This window comes from Wyeomyia smithii, chromosome 2, assembly GCF_029784165.1.
Source record: "Wyeomyia smithii strain HCP4-BCI-WySm-NY-G18 chromosome 2, ASM2978416v1, whole genome shotgun sequence".
NCBI classification, from domain to species: domain Eukaryota; kingdom Metazoa; phylum Arthropoda; class Insecta; order Diptera; family Culicidae; genus Wyeomyia; species Wyeomyia smithii.
The window spans coordinates 149,379,462-149,406,823 of NC_073695.1; the positions used below are offsets into that span (position 1 = coordinate 149,379,462).

Consider the following 27,362-nt stretch of genomic DNA (forward strand, 5'->3'; position numbering starts at 1 on the left):
ATCAGAGTATGCATGTAGATGAAGATAATTAACTTTGGATTATAGCGCAAAACGAGAAAATATTAACTCTTCAAATAATCATTTGTGTTCTTCAAATTTCAGTTGTTCAATTTATTATCCGATGAAATGTTTGTTTATTATCTGATGAAGCTCTTATATAGGCCAAATGATGCATTCCCAATTTACTAGGTCCATAACTCTGCCGACCGTGCTTGGGAAAGCGCGGTATAACGACCAATCAGAGGTCGAATTTTGTGTTTTGACAAGGCTTAAGAGTACAATTCGTTGTTTTGCTTTCGTCTCGATTAGACGCAAATTGTTTATCTCCGTTTGAGTTCGCAAAATAACAATACACGAGTTATCGTACGGGTGTTTTTTTTGTCGATTAGTTCTTGTGTTGCGCGATAACAATAGCCTGTTGTATATCGGCAGAAACATCTGCACACTGGTAGGGGCAGGCTACCCCGCCAGTGATTCGATACGCAGCTGATATATCAGCAAGAATAATTCTCCCGCACCGCTGTTACCCCGCTAGCAGCACGGACCACCATACGATCGAGCGAGTGGAAGTCAACTACAAGTGGCATCTACAAGGTCGCGTGTAAGATACGGCCACTGTGTCACAACACGAAGCTGGATCGTCATTGTTTGTTCTGCGGAGACACTCGATTAATCCAACTATCAGCCGTGAGGTCGTGACTTAGACGTTCGGTGAAGTAATACATTTAGAATTTTTACTATAATTATCAATATTATTACTATGTTATAATATTATTATTAATATTATTATTGATATTATTATTATTGTTATTATTATTATTATTACTACAATTATTACTATTATCATTCTTATTACTATTGTTATTAGTATTAGTATTACTGTCTTTTTTTTTATTTGATCCATTGTAGATTGAAAAATTGTTTTTAAAATTTAATATCAACTACTTGAACCCCCCCCTCCCCCATATTCGAATATTTATCGTTTGTGTGCGGTAGAGCGTAACGCTCCCGCAAAATGGACGACATGCAGGTGCAACTTTTCCTGGAAGTGGAAACAAACGGGGAAGAAATTGAAATTTCTCCCATCAGCTCACCCCTACCCTGTGCCCTCCCCTTTGCCAAGTCCTGTACCAAGAGTACCGGAAGTACGGGTAAAAGCTTACCCAGATGCCGCTAGCGGTCCCTACGTTGTTTTTTTCCGGCCCATAAAGAAGCCATTGAATATTATTCAAATTGGCAAAGACCTGGCAAAACATTTTTCGGCCGTAACCGAGATTACGAAGGTGAGGCCGAACAAACTGCGAGTTGTCGTGAGTAGCTTGAAGCAAGCAAACGAAATTGCTGGCTACGAGCTCTTCACGAGAGAGTATCGCGTGTACATCCCTGCCAAGGATGTAGAAATCGACGGTGTGGTTACCGAGGGGAATCTCACTGTCGATGACATTTTGCGTCATGGAGTTGGCTGTTTTAAAAACCCCTTGATGCAAAGTGTAAAGATACTGGATTGCAAGCAATTGCATTCAGTATCCATCGAAGAAGGGAAGAAGAAATTCCTCCCTTCGGATTCCTTCCGAGTAACATTCGCCGGATCCGCGCTGCCGAACTACGTCCGCTTGGACAGGGTTCGTCTACCTGTACGCCTGTTCGTACCGCGGGTCATGCATTGCCAAAACTGTAAGCAGTTAGGTCACACAGCCACCTACTGCTGCAACAAGGCACGCTGTAGCAAGTGCGGAGGCAATCATGCTGAGAACGCTTGCAGTGGGGATACTGAAAAGTGTCTTTATTGCGAGGGAACTCGGCATGACCTTCCGGCATGTCCCGCGTACAAACAGCGCGAGGAAAAATTAAGCGTTCCCTTAAGGAACGATCAAAGCGCTCTTTTGCAGAAATGCTTAAGAGGGCTGAGCCACCCTTGACAGGAAACATCTTTTCCTTCTTGCCAACTGATGAGGGTACATCTGACGATCCCGTCGAAGGGTGTTCCTATGCCTTGCCAGAGGGATCTAGGAAGAGGAGAATGCTCAACTCTCCTAATCTTTCTCGCAAAGGTCGTAAGATAACCCCTAGCGGAATGACCAATAAGACAACACAAAAAGGAAGCGGTGAAGAAAAACCGAAGCAAGTACCCCCCGGTTTTAATTTCAAATCAAACCAGGAGTACCCACCGCTTCCTGGGGCACCAAAAACCCCTCGTGCACCCATTTCTCGATCAGAAGATAAAAAAGAAACAGGGTTCATAAAATTTTCTGATATTGTGGACTGGATATTTAAAACATTCAACATACCAGATCCCCTACAAAATATTCTTCTTGTCCTTCTTCCTACAGTGAAAACCTTTTTGAAGCAACTAGCAGCAACTTGGCCCCTCATTTCAGCTATTATATCTTTCGATGACTAATACGGCGAAAGAGGTTAGGAATTTTTTCACTGTATTACAGTGGAATTGTAGAAGTATCATCCCCAAATTCGATTTATTTTCTCTTTTGATGAATACATACAATTGTGACGCATTCGCGCTCTGTGAAACCTTTCTCAATTCGAACGATCAACTCAATTTCCACGATTTTAACATTATTCGTCGAGATCGAGACTCACACGGTGGAGGGGTACTTTTAGGGATCAAAAAGTGCTATTCTTTTTTCAGAATCGACCTCCCCTCGATCACGAATATTGAAGTTGTTGCCATTCAAACGAATTTGAATGGAAAAGACCTTTGCCTTGTTTCGTTATATATTCCCCCATCCGCGCGGATTGAACAGAAGCAACTCCTTGATATAGCAGAATTGCTTCCCGCACCTTTTATGATTTTGGGAGATTTTAACTTTCACTGTTCGCTATGGGGGTCGCTGTACGACGACAACCGATCTTCTTTAATTTGTAACTTGATCGACGACTTCAATATGACACTTTTGAATACTGGGGAAGCGACACGTGTACCTAATCCTCCAGCACGTGAAAGCGTGCTTGACCTATCCCTCTGCTCGACATCACTAGCGTTAGATTGCCAGTGGAAAGTAATCAACGATCCCCACGGTAGTGATCATCTTCCAATCGTTACATCAATTGCTAATGGTTCAACTCCCCCGAACCCAATCAATATTTCCTACGACCTTACACGTAATATTGATTGGAAGCGTTATGAGTCTATTATAGCGGAATCTATCGAGACTCACGAGGAACTTCCTCCGGAGGAAGAATACGCGTTCTTAGCTGGCTTGATAATCGACGCCGCGACTCAAGCTCAGACGAAACCGATACCCGGGGTAACGATTAGACAGCGCCCTCCCAACAAATGGTGGGACAAAGAGTGCTCTGAGCTGTACGTGCGAAGGTCCGCGGCGTATAAGGACTACCGGGAGTACGGCACTGTCAACCTGCTTCGAAAGTACGAGGCACTGGGCAGGCAGATGAAGAGCTTAGTAAAGGCAAAAAAACGCGGGTACTGGCGGCGGTTCGTAAACGCGTTGTCGAGGGAAACAGCGATGACCACTCTTTGGGATACCGCCAGGCGCATGCGGAACCGTGACGTTTCGAATGAGAGTGAGGAGTATTCAGATCGCTGGATACTCGATTTTGCCAAAAAGGTATGTCCGGACTCTGTACCGGAACAGAAAACCTTCCGCGACGCGTTTATAGTAACTACGGAAGAGCCTCCATTTTCGATGTTGGAATTTTCAATGGCTCTCCTGTCGTGCAACAATAAGGCTCCAGGGTTAGATAGAATAAAATTCAACCTGTTGAAGAATCTACCCGACTCTGCAAAAAGACGCTTGTTGAATTTGTTCAACAAGTTTCTTGAGCTAAATATTGTTCCGCATGACTGGAGGGAGGTAAAAGTCATTGCTATTGGGAAACCCGGGAAACCTGCCTCTGATCACAATTCATATAGGCCGATTGCGATATTCTCTTGCCTCCGGAAATTAATGGAGAAAATGATCCTCTTACGGTTAGACAAATGGGTCGAAACAAACGGTTTACTTTCAGATACTCAATTTGGCTTTCGCCGGGGCAAAGGGACGAACGATTGCCTAGCGTTGCTTTCTACTGAAATTCAAGTCGCATTTGCTCGGAAAGAGTAAATGGCTTCTGCGTTCTTGGATATTAAGGGGGCTTTTGACTCTGTCTCTGTAGAAGTTTTAAGCGCGAAACTTCATTCGCAGGGACTTTCACCAAATTTGAATAACTTTTTGCTCAACTTGTTGTCAGAAAAGCATATGTATTTCTCAAATGGCGATTCGACAACTTCCCGAATTAGTTACATGGGCCTTCCCCAGGGCTCATGTTTAAGTCCTCTCTTATATAATTTTTACGTCAATGACATCGATGAATGTCTTGCAAATTCATGCACGCTAAGGCAACTTGCAGACGATAGCGTTGTATCCATTACTGGTAGCGAGGCTAGCGATCTGCAAGGACCATTGCAAGATACCTTAGACAATTTGTCTGAATGGGCTCTTAAGCTGGGTATCGAATTCTCTCCGGAGAAAACTGAGTTGGTCGTTTTTTCTAGGAAGCATAACCCAGCTCAGCTGCAGCTTGTACTAACGGGTAAAACGATCTCTCAGGTTTTAGTCGCCAAATATCTCGGGGTCTGGTTCGACTCTTAATGCACCTGGGCTTGTCATATTAGGTATCTGACACGAAAATGCCAACAGAGGATTAATTTTCTTCGTACGATTACCGGAACCTGGTGGGGAGCCCACCCAGGAGACCTTCTGAGGTTATACCAAACAACAATACTGTCAGTTCTTGAGTACGGTTGTTTCTGCTTTCGCTCCGCTGCGAACACGCATATTTTGAAACTAGAAGGAATACAATATCGTTGTTTGCGTATTGCCTTGGGTTGCATGCAGTCGACCCATACGATGAGTCTTGAAGTGTTAGCGGGTATTCTTCCGTTGAAACATCGTTTTTGGAATCTCTCTTACCGATTGCTAATTCGATGCACAGTTATGAACCCATTAGTAATTGAAAATTTCGAGAGGTTGGTCGACCTTCAATCTCAATCCAGATTTATGACTTTATATTTTGACTATATGGCTCAAGATATTAATCCTTCTTCATACGATTCCTCCAATGTCGTACTTTTAGATACTTCTAATAATGCTATATTCTTCGACACCATCATGAAACAAGACATTTCTGGTATCCCGGATCAATTGCGACCCCAAGAGATCCCTAAGATTTTTTCCAATAAGTTTAAACATGTTAGTTATGATAAAAGGTTTTACACTGACGGATCTAATCTAGATGTGTTTTCGGTGTTTTCCACGAAAATTTTACCGCCTCCTACAAACTCGATGCTCTTGCTTCCGTGTACGTCGCAGAACTTGCTGCTATTCAGTACTCTATTGGAATCATCGAAACCCTACCCATAGACCACTACTTCATCTTCACAGATAGTTTCAGTGCCATTGAGGCTCTGCGATCGATGAAGCCTGTGAAGCACACCCCGTATTTCCTGGGGAAAATACGGCGGTTTTTAAGTGCTTTAACAGATAAAAATTACCGGGTTACCTTAGCGTGGGTCCCTTCTCATTGCTCGATTCCGGGTAATGAAAAGGCTGACTCTTTAGCTAAGGTGGGTGCTATTGATGGCGATATTTATGAAAGACCAATTGCTTATGATGAATTTTATAGCATTTTGCGTCAGAGAACACTCAACAGTTGGCAATCATCATGGAACTCAGATGAACTGGGACGGTGGCTACATTCCATTTTTCCTAAGGTATCGACGAAAGCATGGTTCAAGGGGTTGGATGTAGGTCGGGACTTGATTCGCGTGATGTCCAGACTTATGTCCTATCACTACACGTTAAACACGCATCTCTTTCGTATAGGGCTTGTAGACAGTAATCACTGCGTTTGTGGCGTTGGCTACCATGACATCGAGCATGTTGTTTGGTCGTGTGCCGAATTCTGTGATGTTAGGTCCGAGCTTATAGATTCCCTCCGGGCCCGAGGAAAACAACCGAACGTACCCGTTAGAGACATTCTGGGAAGCGGTGATCTCCAGTACATGACACAACTGTACTGTTATTTGAAAAAGACTGACATTAAAATTTAATATTCTTTTGTCTATTTGTCAGAATACCCGTATACGACGCTGGAGACACGAACACGAAGAGCCTAAATCTATGTTTAAAAAACAAAAAAGAACACCAGTCGAAACACAAATAGATCGTATATCTTAATTAGTTTTAAGCAAGAATTGTATTTCCCTCCTCTCACCTTAAATCCCCACTAGCTCGTAGTCGGCCGCGAGAATAAATAAAAGGCCTCCCTCTTTTCCCTGCTAACGTAGAATTAATACGAATTGTACTTGGCCCAGTAAAACAGAAAATGTATCGTGCCGTGTCAAATAAACTAATTTTAAACCAAGGCTTAAGAGTTTTCAATAGTACAATAGTTCGAATGATAAAATTGCAATTTCATGCATTTGGTAGGAATCTTAGAAGATTTTCTAATCGATTGCTGCGAAAACTAAGGAAATCCATCGAAAACTAACCGATTTATTAGCATTTGAAATTTTTCTCAATTTTTTTCAGTTTTAGATTTTCATTTTACATCCCTATGTAGCCGAACTTCCTGAGAGAAGTATTCTAATTCAAAATTAAATCTTCATTAATTCATTTGTTGCCCTTATAAGGACAATTATTCAATTTATCATTGATAGTGAGGACTAAGGCGCACGGTCAACACAATGAGAAAGGTGTTTTCACATTGAAAACTAGACACGGCTTTACTGGAGTAAGTGTTGGCAAATGCATCTACCGCTAATACCACCGCTATCATACGAAAGCGCGTCGTTCCATGTGGGGAATATCAACAACGAAAAATGACGCGCGTCTAAGCATAACCCGAACTGTTTCGCCGTGCTGCTCCCATTTACCTTTACATCGGCCTCAGGGAAGTACCGGCTGCATCTGCATCTACCGTTGAGGCTGTCACTATACTGCTATTGGTACCAAAAGCTATTAACTCTTCAAATAAGTGTGTTAATTGTTCTCAAAAGAACAATTGTTCAATTCAAAATCGGATTTACGCAATCGCATCTCTGTAATATTACCGACAATAATATTCTTCTGAACAAACTGATACAACTTTCCCATTAGGCCTCTGCCATAATAGACGCGAAAAGCGACGCGAACCGATTCGCTCAGCTGTAGGTTAATGTACAGCCATCAGTAGAGCTGTACATCAACCTACGGCCGAGCGAATCCGTTCGCGCCGCTTTTCGTGTCTACTATGGCAGAGGCCTTAGAGAAAGTTGCTGGCTGATGTATTCACTTCATGCAAGCCTGCTGCTGATGCTTCCCGCTACCACACTGAAACAGCATTTTAGTGAAGGGAGTGTCGTTGCATCAGCTGACCCTGCTACTATCGATGCTGATATATCCGCTGCAACAGCTACGCCAGGCATAGCCATGCCACAGTTGTGGCCGCTATACGCTGGCCCAACTGCTGAGCAACTGTAACGCTATCCGTAGCCATGCCACAGTTGTGGCCGCCATTGGTATCCGCTGTACCTGCATCTGCTGGCCCTGCTGCTATCGATGGTGAGATCCGCTGAAGCTGCTACGCTTATTCGCAGCCATGCCACAGTTGTGGCCGCTATCCGCTATCGATGGTACCCACTGCTCGCTCCCGCTGCTGCTAAGGGAGGACTGCTGTCGTCGCTGTTCAGAACTACTATGAGCGGCTTCGACTAAAACAGGCTATTATATAGGGATGAAAATAGGAATGAATTATTTTACGTACGTGGTGGAATGATATAACTTGAAAAATATGTGTGACTTCATTCTGGTTCAGAGCGATCATTTGATAAGCTCCACCTCTTTTTTCAGTTTCTAAAGTTTTTCCTCAGTTTCGTAGCACGGATGCACAAAAATGATTTCTTGTGAACATTCTGTCGAGCCGGACCGATAGCACTCTCATTGAAGTAACAAAATAACATGTTTTGTGTCGTGTTGTGCAGCTTGGTTGAAGAAAATGTTCCCGTCCCCATGTCGCATGTAAGCTGATTATTGCGTTCAGTAGACAGTAGATAGAGTATCCAGCGAATAAACACCGATGGTGCTCTCACACACGCAACGGTTTTAACCCGTATCTTATTGCGGTTTGTAATATCAAGCGATTTCGTTTGCTCGCTGTTGCGTGTTGCATCATGTTGCAACTTGGCAGCTGGGAGACGACGAAATTCTGTTTACGCACAGAATGTCTGCTTGTGTTGATGCCAGGAAATTATTAACCTTCAATTATTTTTTTATTTGCCTTGAAAAAAGCATGTTGCGGTTCAAAATCGGTTGCTAATTACATCCTTTGAGCTGCCCTAACATTGGGGGAATTAAGATACACGGACAACATGCACTGTGGAAGCTATTTCACATTCAGTAAATTAGACGGGTGCGACAAATTTAAATTGTTAGGATGCAACACAGAATGCTTGCTTGCGTTGACAAAAATGATTAACTTTCAATGACTTGTTTATTTGCCTTCAAAAAGGCATTTTGATTTCCAAAATTGGATTTCCTGATGGCAATCTTCATGCTGCTCCAACACGGGGGGAATAATGGCTGTCTGGCGACACACGCTAAGAAAAACCGCGCTGCTCCTGAGACGTGGTGACCAACCACAGGGCTAGTGCTGCTGCAAAGGCAGGACGACTGCTGTTGTCGCTGTACACACGCTGAGAAAAACCGTGCTGCTCCTGAGACGTGGTGACCAACCACAGGGCTAGTGCTGCTGCTAAGGAAGGACGACTTGTCGCTATTATGAGCGGCTCCGGCTGAAACAGGCTCTTATATAGGGATGAAAATAGGAATAAATTATTTTTCGTAGGTGGTGGAATGACATAACTTGAAAAATATGTGTGACTTCATTCCGGCTCAGACCAATCATTTGATAAGCTCCACCTCTTTTTTCAGTTTCCAAAGTTTTTCCTCAGTTTCGTAGCACGGATGCACAAAAATGATTTCTTGTCGAACCGGACCGATAGCACTCTCATTGAAGCAACAAAATAACATGTTTTGTGTCGTGTTGCGCAGTTTCGTTGAAGAAAATGTTCCCGTCCCCGTGTCGCATGTAAGCAGATTATTGCGTTCAGTAGACAGTAGATAGTGTATCCAGCGAATAAACACCGATGGTGCTCTCACACACGCAACGGTTTTAACCCGTATCTTATTGCGGTTTGTAACATCAAGCGATTTCGTTTGCTCGCTGTTGCGTGTTGCATCATGTTGCAACTTGGCAGCTGGGAGACGACGAAATTCTGTTTACGCTGATTGATTGAATCGTCTTCATATTAGCTTTGCATAGTCGAACTGACTGCTTTTGTGAATGCGTTCTAACAGGGCAGTTTATTATTCAATGTCGGTTATGCTGATCGCAGCGTTTGCGCTGCCCCTACAGTGGGGAGTTTACTAAATAAAGTAAAAATTAGACAACTACAACATAATTTGATTGCATCCCGCACAGAATGTCTGCTTGTGTTGATGCCAGAAAACTATTAACCTTCAATTATTTTTTTATTTGCCTTCAAAAAAGCATTTTGCTGTTCAAAATCGGTTGCTAATTAAAACCTTTGAGCTGCCCTAACATTGAGGGAATTAAGATACACGGACAACATGCACTGTGGAAGCTATTTCACATTCAGTAAATTAGACGGGTGCGACAAATTTAAATTGCTAGGATGCAACACAGAATGCTTGCTGGCGTTGACAAAAATTATTAACTTTCAATGACTTGTTTATTTGCCTTCAAAAAGGCGTTTTGATTTCCAAAATTGGATTTCCTGATGGCAATCTTCATGCTGCCCCAACACGGGGGGAATAATGGCTGTCTGGCGACACACGCTGGGAAAAACCGCGCTGCTCCTGAGACGTGGTGACCAACCACAGGGCTAGTGCTGCTGCTAAAGAAGGACGACTGCAGTTGTCGCTGTACACACGCTGAGAAAAACCGCGCTGCTCCTGAGACGTGGTGACCAACCACAGAGCTAGTGCTGCTGCTAAGGAAGGACGACTGCTGTTGTCGCTGTCTAGAACTATTATGAGCGGCTTCGGCTGAAACAGGTTCTTATATAGGCCAAATAGCATGTTTTCAATTGCAAGGTATATGATCCTGTCGACCGTGCTTGGGAAGCAAGTATATAACGACCAATCAGAGGTCGAATTTTTCGTTTTGACAAGGCTTGACTATTTTCAATAGAACAATAGTGTGAATAATAAAATTATAATTATCTTATTTTGGGAAGAATCTTAGAAGATTTTTGAATCTTTTGCTGCAAGAACGAAGGAAATCCATCGAATACTAACCGATTTATTAACATTTGAAATTGGACATATTTTTCACTTTTTTCGGTTTTAGATTTTCATTTTACATCCCTATGTAGCCGAACTTCCTGAGAGAAGTATTCTACTTCAAAAAGCACTTCATTTGGCGCTCTCTAAAGAAAAGGTTCCGCGAAATTACCGCGAATTCTATATATTTACTTTTTTACCACCCGCGAACTTTCAACTTTTTTGCCGCGAATTACCACTGTCTCTAGCGATCACGTTCCTCATTCGTAACCCTCACCTCCTCCACAACTTCGGCACGGCTGCCGTCTCTCACGGATTGGATGCCCGGCAGGTTGGCCGATATATATATTTCACACGAAACGATATTATTTTCAAACAGGCTGCATGTCCATTTGTTGAAAATGATGACAAACCACAAAACAATTTTGTATGGACAAGATAATAAAATGGCAGGGGAGGTCCACTTTTAATCAATTTACCCTAGTTACAACGCAAACACGAAACCGTCTTCCAACACATCTTTATGAATCAGCATAAGTGCAGTGTTGGAAGTTTCGATTTGATGATGCTTTGTTTTATGTTGAGTAACTACCAGGCCTATGGAAAGACGCCATTTTTTATGACCGAAAAATAACAAGCAAAATACTGGAACCACGGTGGGTTCGAAATGGAAATGGAGCCACGAAAAAGTCACATACAACCCAGTGCAAAAGCATGAAAACCTTCATCTAATAACCTTTAAAATCAAGGTAATCGAAGGAATCACTGAAACCATCTGAAAACGTCCAACAGTTGTTCTATTTGCTACCTTGCAATTAAAGTTTTGTTCAGTTAATTTTTTATAAAAACTATTCAACCGCAAAGCTGGCCACAATGTTATTCGCGATGATTATTGTCAAAGTGCAAACAAAAACATAACCTGAAAAGTATAACCGCTAGAGAAAATAGGGCGATGTACATAGAGGCGTAGAGCTGCTTTGCATCGTGTAGTACAGAAAAAAGTAAACGCGACGTTCCTGATCCCCTGGCTTGGGCTGTGACAGATGCGTGGTGTAATAAGAAGTATTTTAAAAAGTGAGTGTGAATAACAAAATGTAGCCCTGAACGACATTTCTGCATCAGAATAACAAACAGCGGAACATTTATTCTCGGAAGCTGAAGACGCCACCATAATCCCTGACGTTCCGGAGATATCGGAAATGCCATTGTGCCCATGTACGCAAACAGATGATACCGCAAATGCTATTGTGCCCATGTCGCTGGATCCGCTACCGTTAATGCCAGAGTTGTTGCTAGAGGAAATCGCCTTGCAAAACGGTAAGTTATTTTACACCAAAACAAAACAAAAACATATGCTACAACGCTGCCAGGAATTTCGATACTAGAATCCGAACAATCGGTTTCCGGAGCGGACATGCCAGTTCTATTAATGCCATCTAGATCTGCAGTAGGTTCACCTATAGCTGTCTTAAATGGTAAGTAATTTTCTACTAAACGATTCCAGAAACATCTACTCACCAACACGCTCCCTTTTCATAAAAAATGAGGCACCATCGTAGCCAAATGTATCCTCTAGCGAATTCACGTGGTTTCTGAACGACCCTTTATTATAAAAATGCAATAGCTAAAGCCAGATTTAATTTTTAAATTTTCGAAATCACACTATATGACAACTTCTCGAACGTCAGTATTCTGAATCGATACTGCATTCATGAAAAACCGACAATTATCGAAACTGAGTCAAGTTGTAAAAGACACGTCACGATTATCAGAACCTGAACCGCCGTTAGGAAAAACGATATCCAAGCTCGAAATGCAATCGTCGCTATCTAGGGGATCTACTTTAACAACAGTTTCAAAAATGATAAAAGTTTCGGCAACCGAGACAAGACCAGTTTCTGTGAAATAGTATTTGACAACATGTTGCATACGTTTTTTAGTCTAACGTAACTTATTTTGTAGGTACCAAGCTACGATTGCTGATGCGTATTCGAAGGTGACAATGCCACATGAAGGACGTATTCATGGTCGTCGAATTGTTGATTACGAGTCCTGTATCAAATAGATTACTCTGGCTCAGGCAACACACTCGCAGACCTATTTGGGAATACTGGCCCCATTTCAAGAAAACTTTTGGTCTATGATTTCTTCAATCTAAATCAATCTATTACTAAACAAATGTCCGATTTCTTCGAGTAGTATTTGAGTAAAAAAGTTTTTGACAATGCAATCCAAGTTAATAGCCTGGCATTTTCTGTTGATAAGTCAAAAGGCTGGATATAATTAAAAGTATCCTTTAATTTTCGCGATAAATAAAGACACGATAAAAACTGTTCAAACTCGAATATTTTGGTTGGTCTTTTTATTTTAAAAAAATCCTTACAATCCACACCCTCTCTCCTAGGTTGAGGGGCTGACGGTTTTGCAATTAGTAATATCTAGTTTAAATTCGCGAACTAACATACTCTTTTCGTTTATGTATTATACAAGATATAAACAGTCTAATAAGGTCAGATGCTAGTTGCAAAACACTTTGATGGGCTTTTCGGTTGTAATCAAAATAAGGAAGCAAAAAAACTTAAACTAATGACATACTGCATGACCATTGTAAAATGATTTTAAAAGTCTATAAAGCTCATTAGATCCTTTCATTGCAACGGCCGTAATAAGACGAAGTTGAATGTTAATGACAATGATTGGGTGAAATGTTTGACTTTGCTTTAACACCTTGCTGAAGGGTCAGATTGATTGATATCATCTTTTACGGATAGGGCAGTTTCAATTGACTATTGTGACAACTAAGACATGCTTTCTACTGAGGTGCCGAGAGGGCTCAGTAAAGGAAGTTGGTATAGTAATCAAAAGATTGCGTTACCAACTTTCTCAAAGGCAACGCTCAACCAGTAGTTAGATATATGCGCGGTTGGAATTCAGACATGTTTAGATTAATTTTCATTGTTCAAATCAAGTTATTATTACAATTTCTGTTTTTTTAAAATGCGAGAAAAATCAAGAATATGAACAAACGAAGAATCAAGCAATTACCCTGAGGAATACAATCAGACAAAGTTCAATGAAAAAATGATTGAAGGTAACAAACATAAAACAGGGTAAGTAAATGATTGAAGCACAGCAGGTATGTTAAAAAGTAAATAAGTTTATTATTGTTATTACTATTTACAAAATGTTTCATCTGACAAGAGTTTTAATGAATAAAAATATTTAAATATATGTGTGGTTGGGAGGGGCTGCCTTGAGAGGCCCTGGACGCAGACCGGCATACGTGACAAATATTACGTAGCTAACATATATTACAAATGGATGAAATTTATTAACATCAACCACAAATACATCTATTTTTCTTTTTTTCTTTTAATGCTCCTTTCTGCAACTACTATCACTGTTTCCTTCGACTATTCCCTATATTTAACCTTGTATTGCTATACGGCATTCCAATGCAGGATTTATTTGACCTCTCGGGTTACTATGCTGCGATGCCAAATCTATATCTCTCCTCTGGTATAGCATGGAAAGTGTTTAAGCACTGGAAACCTGGCCCTGCGGCCCCCTTCTGCACCCAAAAATGAAAAATGGAAATGTAAAATAGGCAACCGCCTTCTTTGCTAGAAGGCGAAGTCGAAAAGCTCTGGCTAGAAGGCGTCTCAACGAAAGGCTGCGATCGTGCTTTTCAATTTGTTTGGGGAAGGCGTCATTACGCCGTGTGTGTATTTGAACCTTTAGTAACAAATCTTATATTTTGAAGTGATATTTCAACAGATATGATTCCTGAGCGTCCTTGAAAGCCAATTTACATCATCACACATAAATGGTTTAATTGCCCTCCTAGGTGGATTGATCTTCGGCAATATTTATATATATAGATAGACAAAATCACGTGCAGGATATTATTACAGACCTCACGCATACATACAACATCGCATACATAAACTGCACGTATACATAAACACCGTGAACACGGTAAAATCGGTACACTAGATACACTGGGTTGCGAGAGGTTTCACCTCAATGATTCACATATAATATAATATTCGTTTTCGCTGCCTCCAACACATTTTACAGTGGTACAGAAAAGGCAGTGTAGCTTGAAAGTCAAACGTGGCTTTGATTTTATTTAAGGGCACATGGTTGTTAATGTAAATAAATTCCTGGCTTATTTGAGCGAAGTTGCAAATAATCGTCTTAGGGGCCGTTCAATAATTACGTAAGCAAGTAGGGGGGTAGGGGGGTGTGCAATTTTCTTATGCTATCTTACAGGGGATGGGAAGGTGAATTGATTATCTTACGTAAGAAAAACATTGTTGATGGAAATATTCAAAAAACCATGTTCATGAAAGTGTGGACGGTAAAAATCATAAAAAGAAAATTACGGAAGGCCGATTAACTCAAACAGAAAAAGAAACGAGGTATTGTGCTTGCTTCAGGATGATAAAACTATAATAAAAATCTATATTTAGTATATACTAGTTGAACGTTCCCGGCGATGCTTGGGATCAAAAGTTTCAAAATTAGGAATTATTTTTTATAATTCATTGCATTATTAGCACAACTCACTTCAAAATATTTCACATCTTATACGTCCATCATCAGTTTAAGTACTTTAACATTCTGAGAACGCACAGAACGGAAATACCCATATTGGATTGCATTTTGTGATTTGGAGATGTTTTACAGAAACTGGAAGTCGCCATTTCGGATTTCAAAAAAAATATTAAACCAATGAAATGCAGCCTATCCGCCAGCCAAATGTCCCAAGATCTAGTTTTGGTAAAAGTAAAAAGTAAATCGAATCCCGTAATGTGTTACTATTCAAGAAACTACGAAAACATCCGAAATGTAATTTTTTTCTGCTCGGCTCGCACCAAATTACAACATAAATTCTTCTGCAAGAAAATATTTGCAGCTGTTGAAGAAACTACGAACATTTCATTAAAACAAAAGTTTAATTTACTGGCGAATTCAGCTCATGCTCAAAAAGTCAAAAATTTGCATGTATTATATGTATAATATATATAAATTTCAAAAAGAATATATTAATGTGTTTTTCTGTATGCAGAAAATCATCTTCAAACATACGTAGTTTTTTAAGTAACATCTCCACTTTTAGCAATAAGATACCTATTATTTTTTCTCCAATGTCTTTCCCGAACATAAACAAACATTTCAATGAAGTACAATTACACATCATAGCCTTGAATTTCGATTTAGAAGCAAATTGAGTTCAAATATTCATGATATTGCTTGTTTAACGTAATGTTGTGAATAATATCTCAATTTTCAGATTTAAAGCGACGACACGTGATTTTTTCAATAAAATGTTCGTTGATATTCAGGAATGACATTCGAGAAAAAATAATAGTTATCTGATAACTGAAAATAGAGATATTATTCACAAAACTAAGTAAAACATGCAATATCATGAATATTTTGGCTCAATTTGCTCTAAATCTTAATTCAAAGCTATGATATATGATTTTTTCCATTCCAGAATCCGCGTGAAAAAAAAACCGCGTAAATTTCGGAATCCGCGTAAAAAAAACCGCGTAAAAAACCGCCTAAAAAGCGACCTTGATGTATTCAGATACCTATTATTTTTCCCTCAATTATCTTTCCTAAACACAACGAACATTTTATTATAGTAAAAATCACAGATAACTGCTTCGAGTTTTGATTTAGAGGCAAATTCAACATAAAAGTCATGATTTTGCATGTTTCACGTAGTTTTGTGAATAATATCTCGAGACTCTCCCAGCTGGTCTCGAGGTACGATGCTGGCCTAACAAGCCAGTCGTTCGTAGGTTCGAGTCTCGGCTCGGGAGAGACTGTTAGTGTCAGTAGGATCGTAGCCCTAGCCCCGCAATTGTCCTGTACACTTAACAGTTGGCTGCGAAGTCTGTGTATAATAAACAGAAGGTCGAGTTCCGATACGGAATGTAGCACCAAGGCTTTGCCTTTTATCTCGAGTTTTAATAATCAGATACCTGTTATTTTTTCTTATTGTCTTCTTCAAACATCAACAAACATTTTAATGCAAAAAGAATCATGTCATCACTTTGAATTAAATATAAAATGTCATAATTTGGCATGTTTCACGTAGTTTTGTGAATAATATCTCAAATTTTAATGATCAGATACTAATTATTTTTCCTCAAATGTCTTTCCTGAACATTAACAAACATTTTAGTTAAAAAAGAATCATATGTCATCGCTTTGAATTTTGATTTAGAGGCAAATTAAGCACAAAAAAGTCATAATTTTGCATGTTTTACGTAGTTTTGTGAATAATATCTCAAGTTTTAGTAATTAGATACCTATTATTTTTTTTTCAAATGTCTTTGCTGAACATCAGCGAACATTTTCATGTCAAAAAACCTACATGTCACCGCTTACTATTTTTGATTTAGAACGATTCAAAATGATGATGATTACTGTACACGTCAGAGACTGAGGGAATAATATCAATAAGATCAAGCGTTACGGAATTCCATTTTTATACAGTAGATAGTAAGATCTCACTAGGGGGGAGGGGGGGGATATCAAAAAATCTTACGATGGCTTAAAAGGGGGGGGGGGGGACTGAAAAAGTGGAAAAATATGCTTACGTAATTATAGAAAGGCCCCTTATGCATCAGTTTAATGAAAAGATAGAACAAGAATCCCGATCAAATGATTATAAAAAACGGGTAACACAAATATATCTGAACTGGATAGAAATAACAAAGCCTGTAATATTCTTGATATGCCAGAATGATGAAAGGTACAGAATTATATCAAATTCTGTTATCATACAGTTGAATGTTCAAAAGTGTGTAGGTATTTTTAGAGTATATTTATAACAAAATTTGTTATTCAATTAACAAAATATTGTACAATTTAACTAATTGTTATCTTTTTCTGCCAAGAACCTAGCTATAATTTGTTCTAATCAGTAAGTAATTTTAATAGGAATTTTAATATTTTAACTATTACCGAGACCAAATTTAGAACACAAGTTGATACAGAAAATTCATAACAAAATATCAAGAATAGTTATAATCCTGATATTTTTGATTTATCGGAATAGCACTACATATGCGATGATTTAATTTTTCATTGCTCGGATCTATTCAATCTGTTCAATTTTCTTAAAAATGCACACTGACTTAGATCATATTTTCTCATGCTGCAATGATTCTATAAGCCAGTAAAATGAACGTGTTCTGTTAGCCAGTAAACGAACGTGGTCATAAAAAATGAGACTAGAAGTCTAGACTAGAACTAGGAGTCACGGTCGCGATCTTCTTCGGAGAATGTAGTGTAAACTTCCTGAAAGAAATTTGCAAAAAGATTACAAATTTCGGATAAGTTCTCGCCTACATTTCCATCAAAATGCATTCGTGACGGGAAATAACTACTTCTCAGTTTCGTGGTTAGATAGCTGAAAATTTTTTTTGAGCATGATTTGACTTCATTTTCGATTTTACGATTATATTCTTCTTGAGCGTCATAATAAGCAAGGTTGAGTTGGCTACATATGTCTAGGTAGTGTGTTTTTCTTCTTCTACTAATTGGTACAATTTCTAATATTATATTCTGCAGAATTGTGTGAAATTTAGCTGCCACATTGTCGACATTTCCTTCAGTATTAATAGGATTCTGCAATCTCATTGAAAGAAGTCTACTTTTCGCTTGCACATAGTTGGCTTTATGGAATTCTGGCACTTTTTCATACTCCCAGTAAGCACGGAAGATCAATTTTATGGATGAAAATTGAACATTCTATTGCTGTATGAAATACTTCATTTTTCCATAAAGGTGATAATGATGTGTACACACAAAAGACTTCCGTACAGTTTGTAAATAAGAGGTCCAGATATGAATTTTATTGATTTTTTAAATGGTTTATTTGGTGTAGAATGGTGTAGAATAGGTGTAGGATGAAGTCAGCATATCTTTGATTAAAGTCGTCATATATGTGTAGCTTTACTTCTGGTTTCATACTTGATGTGATAGTTTCGACGATTTGAAAAAATAATTTAAAAGATTGTTTGGGAGCATGTTCCGGTGGGAAGTACACAAAAGAAAAATAATGTGTTTCTCCCGCAATAAGTGCTTTAGCGCACACATGCTCGAAATCTTTGTGCTTGGTTGTTTTAATTTCTTCCGAAGTAAATTCTGCATTAATGGCAATGAGGACTCCACCTCCAGACTTTTTTTGAATTGTATGTAAGTTACGGTCGTGCCGGACTACAATTAATTAATTCCAAAAATTTCTTCGTTTCTGACGCTTTCGTCCCAGCTAGTTTCAGTTCCTAGAATCACTTAGAAGGTGAATGATAACAGATTTTGATGAATTTCCTTCATTTTGGCTGGAATTTTCATGCGGTTGAAATTCTGGCAGTATACCAGTATTTCAGTCACAATCTGTTGCCCGTTCGAAGAAATTTTTGGAAAATTATTTTGACTTAAAATAGTATTTTTTTAAGGGGGGGATTTGTTAGTAGCTTAAGTATTTATGTATGATAAATTAAGCGTGCTTTTATAAGAATTTGGTTTTTCCCTTAAAAAAACCTAAATTTATCCACCTAGCGGTCCGACCCAGCCTTTCTCATTCAAACTTTTATTTGTAAAAATAGATTCACATGAGCGCTTCAATCCAACTAATGTATATTCACTCTTCAAGATCTAAAATATTGATGTTACAATCCATACACATAAAAATGCAGTCCGGTCTGTCTGTCTGATCCATATAGGCTCGAAAACTACCGAACCGATCGACGTGAAAATTTGTATGTAGGAGTTTTTGGTGCCGATAAAAGTTCCTATGATAGACCCTCTTCTGGAAGGGAGGGGTCCCATACAAATGAAACATAAATTTCTGCACAACTCAAGAACAAACTAAGCAAATTAAACTGAATTTGGCATGTGGATGTTTTAAGAGGTAACAAATATGTCCATAATAGTTTAACGCCCCTTCCTTTTCTGGAAAGGAGGAGTTCCATACAAATGAAACACAAATTTCTGCACATCTCGAGAACTAATCAACTAAATGGAACCAAATTTGGCAGGTAAATGTTTTTAGTGCTAAAAAATATGTCCATAATGTTTTGACACCCCTCCTCCTTTTGGAAGGTGCCATACAAATGAAACACAAATTTCTGCACATTTCGAGAACTAACTGAGTAAAGGGAATCAAATTTAGCATGTGAATGTTTTTAGGGGTTACAAATATGTTCCTAAATCGACCTCAGGCAACATTTTGGATTGTGAGATGGCAAATTCCGGTTTATGAAAAATTGCCTAAAATAACCAAATACCATCCAATATGAGTATCTCTGGAACCAAAATGATGCAATGAACAAACAATTGACCTCAGGCACCATTTTGAATTGCTAAATGGTAACTTCTAGGAAACTGTCGAAAATGACCGAATAATACTCATTATGGATATTTCCGCAATCGCGATGACGCATAGAAACCAAACATTGACCCTGGACACCATTTTGAATTTAAAGACTTTCAGTTTGTGGAAAATAACCAAAATAACTAAATACCTCCCAATATGGGTATTTCCGGAGTCAGATTGATGCCAGAACGTCTGCTGAAAATGACCGTATACCACTCAATATGAATAAATTCAGAATTAAGGCGATGTACAGAAGCCAAAAGTCGAGGATGTTGTCATTTCGATAAAACCAATCATTTCAAACGATTTGTTATTTGACTTTGATCATATCCTATGGCCGATTCGTCGTGCATTTGCAGACTTTAAACACATCGCAAAGAATCAATGAATTTGGAACGAATTGAGCTCATGCTCAAAAAGTCAAAAGTTTGCATGTTTTATATGTATAATATATATAAATTTCAAAAAGAATATTTTAATGTGTTTTTCTGTATGCAGAAAATCATCTTCAAACATACGTAGTTTTTTAAGTAATATCTCAACTTTTAGCAATAAGATACCTATTATTTTTTCTCCAATGTCTTTCCCGAACATTAACAAACATTTCAATGAAGTACAATTATACATCATAGCCTTGAATTTCGATTTAGAGGCAAATTGAGTTCAAATATTCATGATTTTGCTTGTTTAACGTAATGTTGTGAATAATATCTCAATTTTCAGATTAAAAGCGACGATACGTGATTTTTTCAATAAAATGTTCGTTGATATTCAGGAATGACATTCGAGAAAAAATAATAGTTATCTGATAACTGAAAATAGAGATATTGTTCACAAAACTAAGTAAAACATGCAATATCATGAATATTTTGGCTCAATTTGCTCTAAATCTTAATTCAAAGCTATGATATATGATTTTTTCTATTCCGGAATCCGCGTGAAAAACCGCGTAAATTCCGGAATCCGCGTAAAAAACCCGCCTAAAAAGCGACCTTAGTGCATTCAGATACCTATTATTTTTCCCTCAATTATCTTTCCTAAACACAACGAACATTTTATTATAGTAAAAATCACAGATAACTGCTTCGAGTTTTGATTTAGAGGCAAATTCAACATAAAAGTCATGATTTTGCATGTTTCACGTAGTTTTGTGAATAATATCTCGAGACTCTCCCAGCTGGTCTCGAGGTACGATGCTGGCCTAACAAGCCAGTCGTCGTAGGTTCGAGTCTCGGCTCGGGAGAGACTGTTAGTGTCAGTAGGATCGTAGCGCTAGCCTCGCAATTGTCCTGTACACTTGACAGTTGGCTGCGAAGTCTGTGTATAATAAACAGAAGGTCGAGTTTAATAATCAGATACCTGTTATTTTTTCTCAAATGTCTTCTTAAAACATCAACGAACATTTTAAAGAAAAAAGAATCATGTCATCACTTTGGATTTTGATTTGGATACGAATTAAATATAAAAAGTCATAATTTAGCATGTTTTACGTAGTTTTGTGAATAATATCTCAAGTTTTAGTAATTAGATACCTATTATTTTTCTCAAATGTCTTTCCTAAACATCAGCGAACATTTTCATGTATAAAACCTACATGTCCTACCTTATTATTTTTGATTTAGAACGATTAAAAATGATGATGATTACTGCACACCTCAGAGACTGAGGCAACAATATCAATAAGATCAAACGTTACGGAATTCCATTTTTATATAGTAGATAGTAAGTTCTTACCAAGGGGGGGGGGGGGGGGAAGAGATGGCTACATATGTCTAGGTAGTGTGTTCTTCTTCTTCTACTAATTGGTACAATTTCTAATATTATATTCTGCAGAATTGTGTGAAATTTAGCTGCCACATTGTCGACATTTCCTTCAGTATTAATAGGATTCTGCAAATTCATTGAAAGAAGTCTACTTTTTGCTTGCACATAGTTGGCTCTATGGAATTCTGGCACTTCTTCATACTCCCAGTCGCAGTGCTGTATGAAATACTTCATTTTTCCATAAAGGTGATAATGATGTGTACACACAAAAGACTTCCGTACAGTTTGTAAATAAGAGGTCCAGATATGAATTTTATTGATTTTTTACATGGTTTATTTGGTGTAGAACAGATAGTGCAATTTTGTCGAAGAAATATAGTAATATTTCGTCTTCTCCCACGACTGGGAGTAATAATGATTCGTTCTCAATGTCTGGGATGAAGTCAGCATATCTTTGATTAAAGTCGCCATATATGTGTAGCTTTACTTCTGGTTTCATACTTGATGTGATAGTTTCGACGACTTGAAAAAATAATTCACAAGATTGTTTAGGAGCATGTTCCGGTGGGAAGTACACAAAAGAAAAATAATGTGTTTCTCCCGCAATAAGTGCTTTAGCGCACACATGCTCGAAATCTTTGTGCTTGGTTGTTTTAATTTCTTCCGAAATAAATTCTGCATTAATGGCAATGAGGACTCCACCTCCAGACTTTAAACACATCGCAAAGAATCAATGAATTTGGAACGTTCTAATAGTACAATGCCACATTTAAATTATGTTGAGGCCACATATATTATAAAGTTTGTTATTTGTAAGTTTGAGAGATGACTCATTCGTATGACAAGAGTTATGTTCAAATAAGTCATGTTATCTTTGAGATAATAGATAATTCGTTGTTTTATTAACATTTTAATACATAACGGTTGCTTAAGTTCGATTATAATCAAATGGAAAGGGAACGTATAGGGCAGCCAAACTTTGAAATCACGTGTTCAATCATAATTCATCAGTTTAACACTGATTTTATGAGCAAATTCATTTCAAATCGCCTGGATATACGCGAAAATTTAATCGACCATTTTTGATTTGAATGAAACTTTGCACACGTATTTGGCTTAGCAAACTGAGCATTTTTCACAGGTGGAGAGATTTTTTACACCCATGAGTTACATTCTAAAAGGGCGTATGCCTTTCGGCATAGGTTTTATTCGAAGCATTGTAGCCCAGAAACCGTTGGTTGTATAGAAAAACTGTCTGAGAATGAGTTGCAGCGAATCAAAAATGCATCATAAAAAAATATCTACTGTACAAAAAAACATTTTTTTGACCAAAAAAATTAAAAATAAACATTGAATTTCAATTAAAAAAAAAGAGTTGAATTTTTTTTTTTTTTTTTAAAGAAACTTGACGTTAATACGCAACTTTATAAAAAAAGTCCAGGTTGGAGAAATGGAAAACATTTTTTTTATGGTAGATTAATTTTTTTATGAAAATTCTTATTCAAACATTTTTCAAAATATTTTTATTCTGATAATTTTAAAATATGCAAAGAGGTCATTTTGAATCAAAAAGCTCTTGGTAGCAAACATTCTAAAGGCATTGGTTTTCGAGTTATTTCTAATTTAAGCTCGAAAAATTATAATTATTTAGGAAAATACACGTTTTTCTTAATTTGTCCATGCTTATCGGAAATTGAACAGGAGCTTGTACAAGTCGTATGTGTTGAAAGTTCAAACAATTTTAAAGCGTAATCCCAAGTCTTTCTGGAATTTTGTTAACTCAAACAGGAAATATTCTGCCATTCCACCGACAACATTTCTTGACGACGAAAAATCGAATTCTGATGCTGATACATGTGAACAGTTTGCTAAATTCTTCGCCTCTGTGTTTGCACCGAACATCGCTGATCACGAGGTTGAACAAGCTGTAGTTGATGTTCCTGCTGATATTATTAATTTAGACACGTTCGAGATCACGAAGTCGATGATTACTGCTGCGACCAATAAGCTCAAAATTTTTTTCTCCTGGACCTGATGGGATTCCAGCCGTTGTGTTCCGTCGATGTATTGCCGCATTAGTTGCTCTGTAATGACATTTCATCGGAACTCGCAGCCTAAAATGTTTAACTACCATATCGATGGAGTCGTGCTCAACAGGGTTGAAGAGATGAATGACTTGGGTGTGACAATGGATAAGAAACTCTCCTTTGCTTTGCTCTCCATTGCTAAGGCTAATCGTCAGCTGGGGTTTATAACCAAAATAGCCAAAGATTTTAATGATCCGTATTGCTTAAAAGCTCTGTATTGCTCTTTAGTGCGACCTATCTTAGAGAATGCTTCATTAGTTTGGCTTCCACATCAACTGACCTGGAGTTTACGAATTGAAAGAATGCAAAAGAGATTTGTCCAAATTGCTTTGAGAAATCTGCCTTGGCGTGACCCACAGAATTTGCCTCCATACGGTGATCGGTGCAAGCTAATCAATCTTGACACCCCAGCTCGACGACGGAAGATTCAGCAGGCAACATTTGTCGCTAAGCTCCTGAACAATGCAGTAGATTGTCCAAACTACTATCTTTACTTGATTTTCGTGTTCCATCGCGTGCTTTAAGGACTTTTTCTCTTCTCCAAACATGGTTTCATCGCACAGCGTTTGGATTTAATGCCCCTATGTCTTCGATGATACGTGCATTTACTTCTGCTGAAGATTTATTTGACTTTGGTGAGCGTTCCAGTTGTTTCTGCAGTCGAGTAGCAAGATCTGCTTATGTTACATTATGACGTTGACGATAGTGATATATTCATATTCATTAAGACTTCATGTAAGATGCATAAATAGACTAATAAATAAGTAATGAATTAAATAAATAAATAAATAAATAAATGAATGAATTTTTAAAAATTTCAAAAACATGGAAGCACCTGGTGACGATGGAATCTTTTATATATTAATCAAACATCTCCCTGAGAGCTCAATGGAATTTTTAGTGAAAATTTTCAATTGCTACTTCAAAATTGCATATTTTCCCAAATTATGAAAAAATGCAAAAATTACTCCAATTTTTAAACCGGATAAGAATCCAGCTGAAGTTTCAAGTTTCAAGAATCCAGCTGAAGTTTCAAGTTGCTTTCTTCAATAAGTAAACTGTTTGAGAGAATTATCCTTAACAGAGTGATGTCACACAACAACGAAAATTCATTTTTTGCAGATGAACAGTTTGGATTTCGCCATGGGCATTCCACTACTCATCAATTACTCAGAGTTACTAATATATGATACGAGCTAACAAATCTGAAGGTTATTCCACTGAAGCTGATCTTTTAGACATAGAAAAAGTATTCGACCTTGTTTGGCATAAAGGTTTGATTGCGAAATTGCAAACATTTAATTTTCCTAATCAAAATTTTGAAAAATTATCTTACTGATCGAACTCTGCAGGTTGTCTATCAGAATTCAAAATCTGATAGATTTCCTGTCAGAGCAGGTGTACGTCGAGGTTCTGTCTTGGGCCCAGTCCTGTACAACCTATTCACTTCAGATCTTACTGATTTGCCTCCAGGATGCACAAAGTCATTGTTCTGCGATGACACAAGCATTTCCGTAAAAGGAAAAAGTCTTCGTGTCATTAGCAGTCGATTGCAGAAAAGTGTAGATATATTTTCTTCTTACTTGCAAAAGTGGAAAATCTCTCCCAATGCTTCTAAAACTCAAATGATAATTTTTCCCCATAAGACTAGGGCTTCTTTCCTCAAGCCAAACAATAATCACGTTGTCAAGATGAATGGGGTTATTTTAAGTTAGTCTGACAAGGTTAAGTACTTGGGACTAATTTACGATAAAAAAAATTATTTTCAAAGAGCACATTGAGAGTATACAAGCCAAGTGCATCAAATATACGAGATGTATATATCCTCTCATTAACAGGAATTCTGAACTTTGTTTAACCCGTAAAGACCCGGGACGTAACTTGTTTTTTGAAAATGCTTGTTCTCAGCACTGGAACTGGTGTGTTTTTTTTTGTAATTTTTCAAACAGATTGAGCAAACACTGGGAATTTTCATACGTATCAATTGCTCCATGTATCAAATCATGTCAGGTAGATGAAATATGGTATGTAATAGTGAATTTTGGAGTTTCCAAATTACTTCAGTACAAAATCACAAAACTACGTATTTTCATAGGAAATCAAATAAGAAAACCGTTCTTCAAATTTCAAGCTATACATTCTACATGCAGTCCTAATTGCGAAAGCAAACAAATCCTAACAATTAAAATTAAAAATTTCCAACAGTGTTGAGAAGTCGCCATTTGTGACTGGACACACATACTCATTATTTACTGATATTTATCATAAATACTTAAGCAACTAATAAATCCCTCCCCCCCCCTTAAAAAAACCAGTTTTGACACATACGTGTGAAAGTGTTGGTAATACCCCACAGTAAACTCTGCCTTTTTCGGGTTTATTCCGGGACAGAAAAAGAGGAGTCAGAGACAGAAAAAGTGTAGTCCGGAAAGTGACAAGACGGCACACAACAACATGACAAACATTTACGAGGTGAAAAGTGCAGTCCGAGTGCAGCTACACCGCGAAAACGAATTTGACATAAGGATGTGTATGCTGGATATTTTGCGTGATGTATTTGAAACATATTTATTTCATAGTATTTGCATGTGTATGAGTCAATGTATGCTCATATGTGTGTGAATGTTAGGTTTTAAAAGTTTGGTTTAGATATGCTATTGGTAACCACAGGTGAATTTGTTTTCAAAAAATAAAGTGTTCATGTAAATCTATTTTGAAAAATAATAAGTTCGGATGAGAAAGACTGGGTCTCACCGCTAGGTGGATTAATTCGGGTTTTTCAAATAATGAGAAACAAAGACAACACGTATTTGAATATTTTTGCCTTTCTCCAAGAAAGGTATAGCAATCACTAAAAAAACCAAAGGTATAAAAGTGCTCCAAAGGGTCGAATCTTGTATATCAATCGACTTAGTTCGACGAGCTGAGCATTTTCTGTATGTGTGTGTGTATGTGTGTGTGACGTCACACCCCGTCACACCCTTATGTTCCGTCACGCAGAATTTTGTCATACGGTACATTTTAGCTTAGTCCGAAAGACAGTAAGCCTTCCGTTGAAAGAAATGAAAAACAGGTAGAGTATAGAATCGGGACACGGCCGTCCGCCGTTGTCCCCCAAAAACAAGACCATTTGTAAAGAAAGCAGGAAAGATCTTGAAGAAAGACCGCGAACGGTTCTGCTATGCAAGCGTTGACGATAGCACTTTGCCTTCCGCGATGAATAGTCACTAAAGCCACCGAGGCATTGAATAAACAAAAAAGAACTCGACAAACGGTAGCGTCGCCCATGCTCACGCGCGGGTTCTTAGCGCTTACGCTGGCGCACGTGTTTGGAAACACATGTTATGGCGCTCTCAATCAGAATGCCCAAAATGTACTAAAAGTTAAGCACGAGAAAGAGACAGGCCAAGAAATGCCATAAGCCAGTACAGAACAGCTAGGTATGTGGTGACCGGATCGAAGGGGAAAAGCCTTTCGCTCTGAGTTACCTGTAGGGTACTATTTAGGCTTTTAGGATATAGTTATACCTACACATGTGGTGACAGCTAAAGAAAAACAAACGCCAGTTCTGACTGAGTGGATATAAAGACCGAGTGGACTTAAAATTCAATTAGAAAATCGTGAGGGTAGCAGTAAATTAGGTGAAAGCGCAACTATTTTGTCGCTGAAGTGCTGCGCATTGCGCGTTTTGTATTTTCATCATCCAGAACTGAATAGAAAATCGTGAGGATAGGAGTACACACATTTGGTGACAGGCGGTTCAGGAAAAGAACCCTGCAAGGACATTCGTTAACGCATTTGGTG

At 38.3% G+C, this 27,362-nt stretch overlaps 1 protein-coding gene across 1 annotated transcript in view; it reads left to right on the forward strand.

Annotated features, from left to right (window-relative positions):
* The window catches only part of LOC129720061 (NACHT and WD repeat domain-containing protein 2-like), a 302,766-nt gene that overhangs the window by 122,773 nt on the left and 152,631 nt on the right, over window positions 1-27,362 (forward strand). The gene's annotated exons all lie outside the window — the stretch shown is intronic.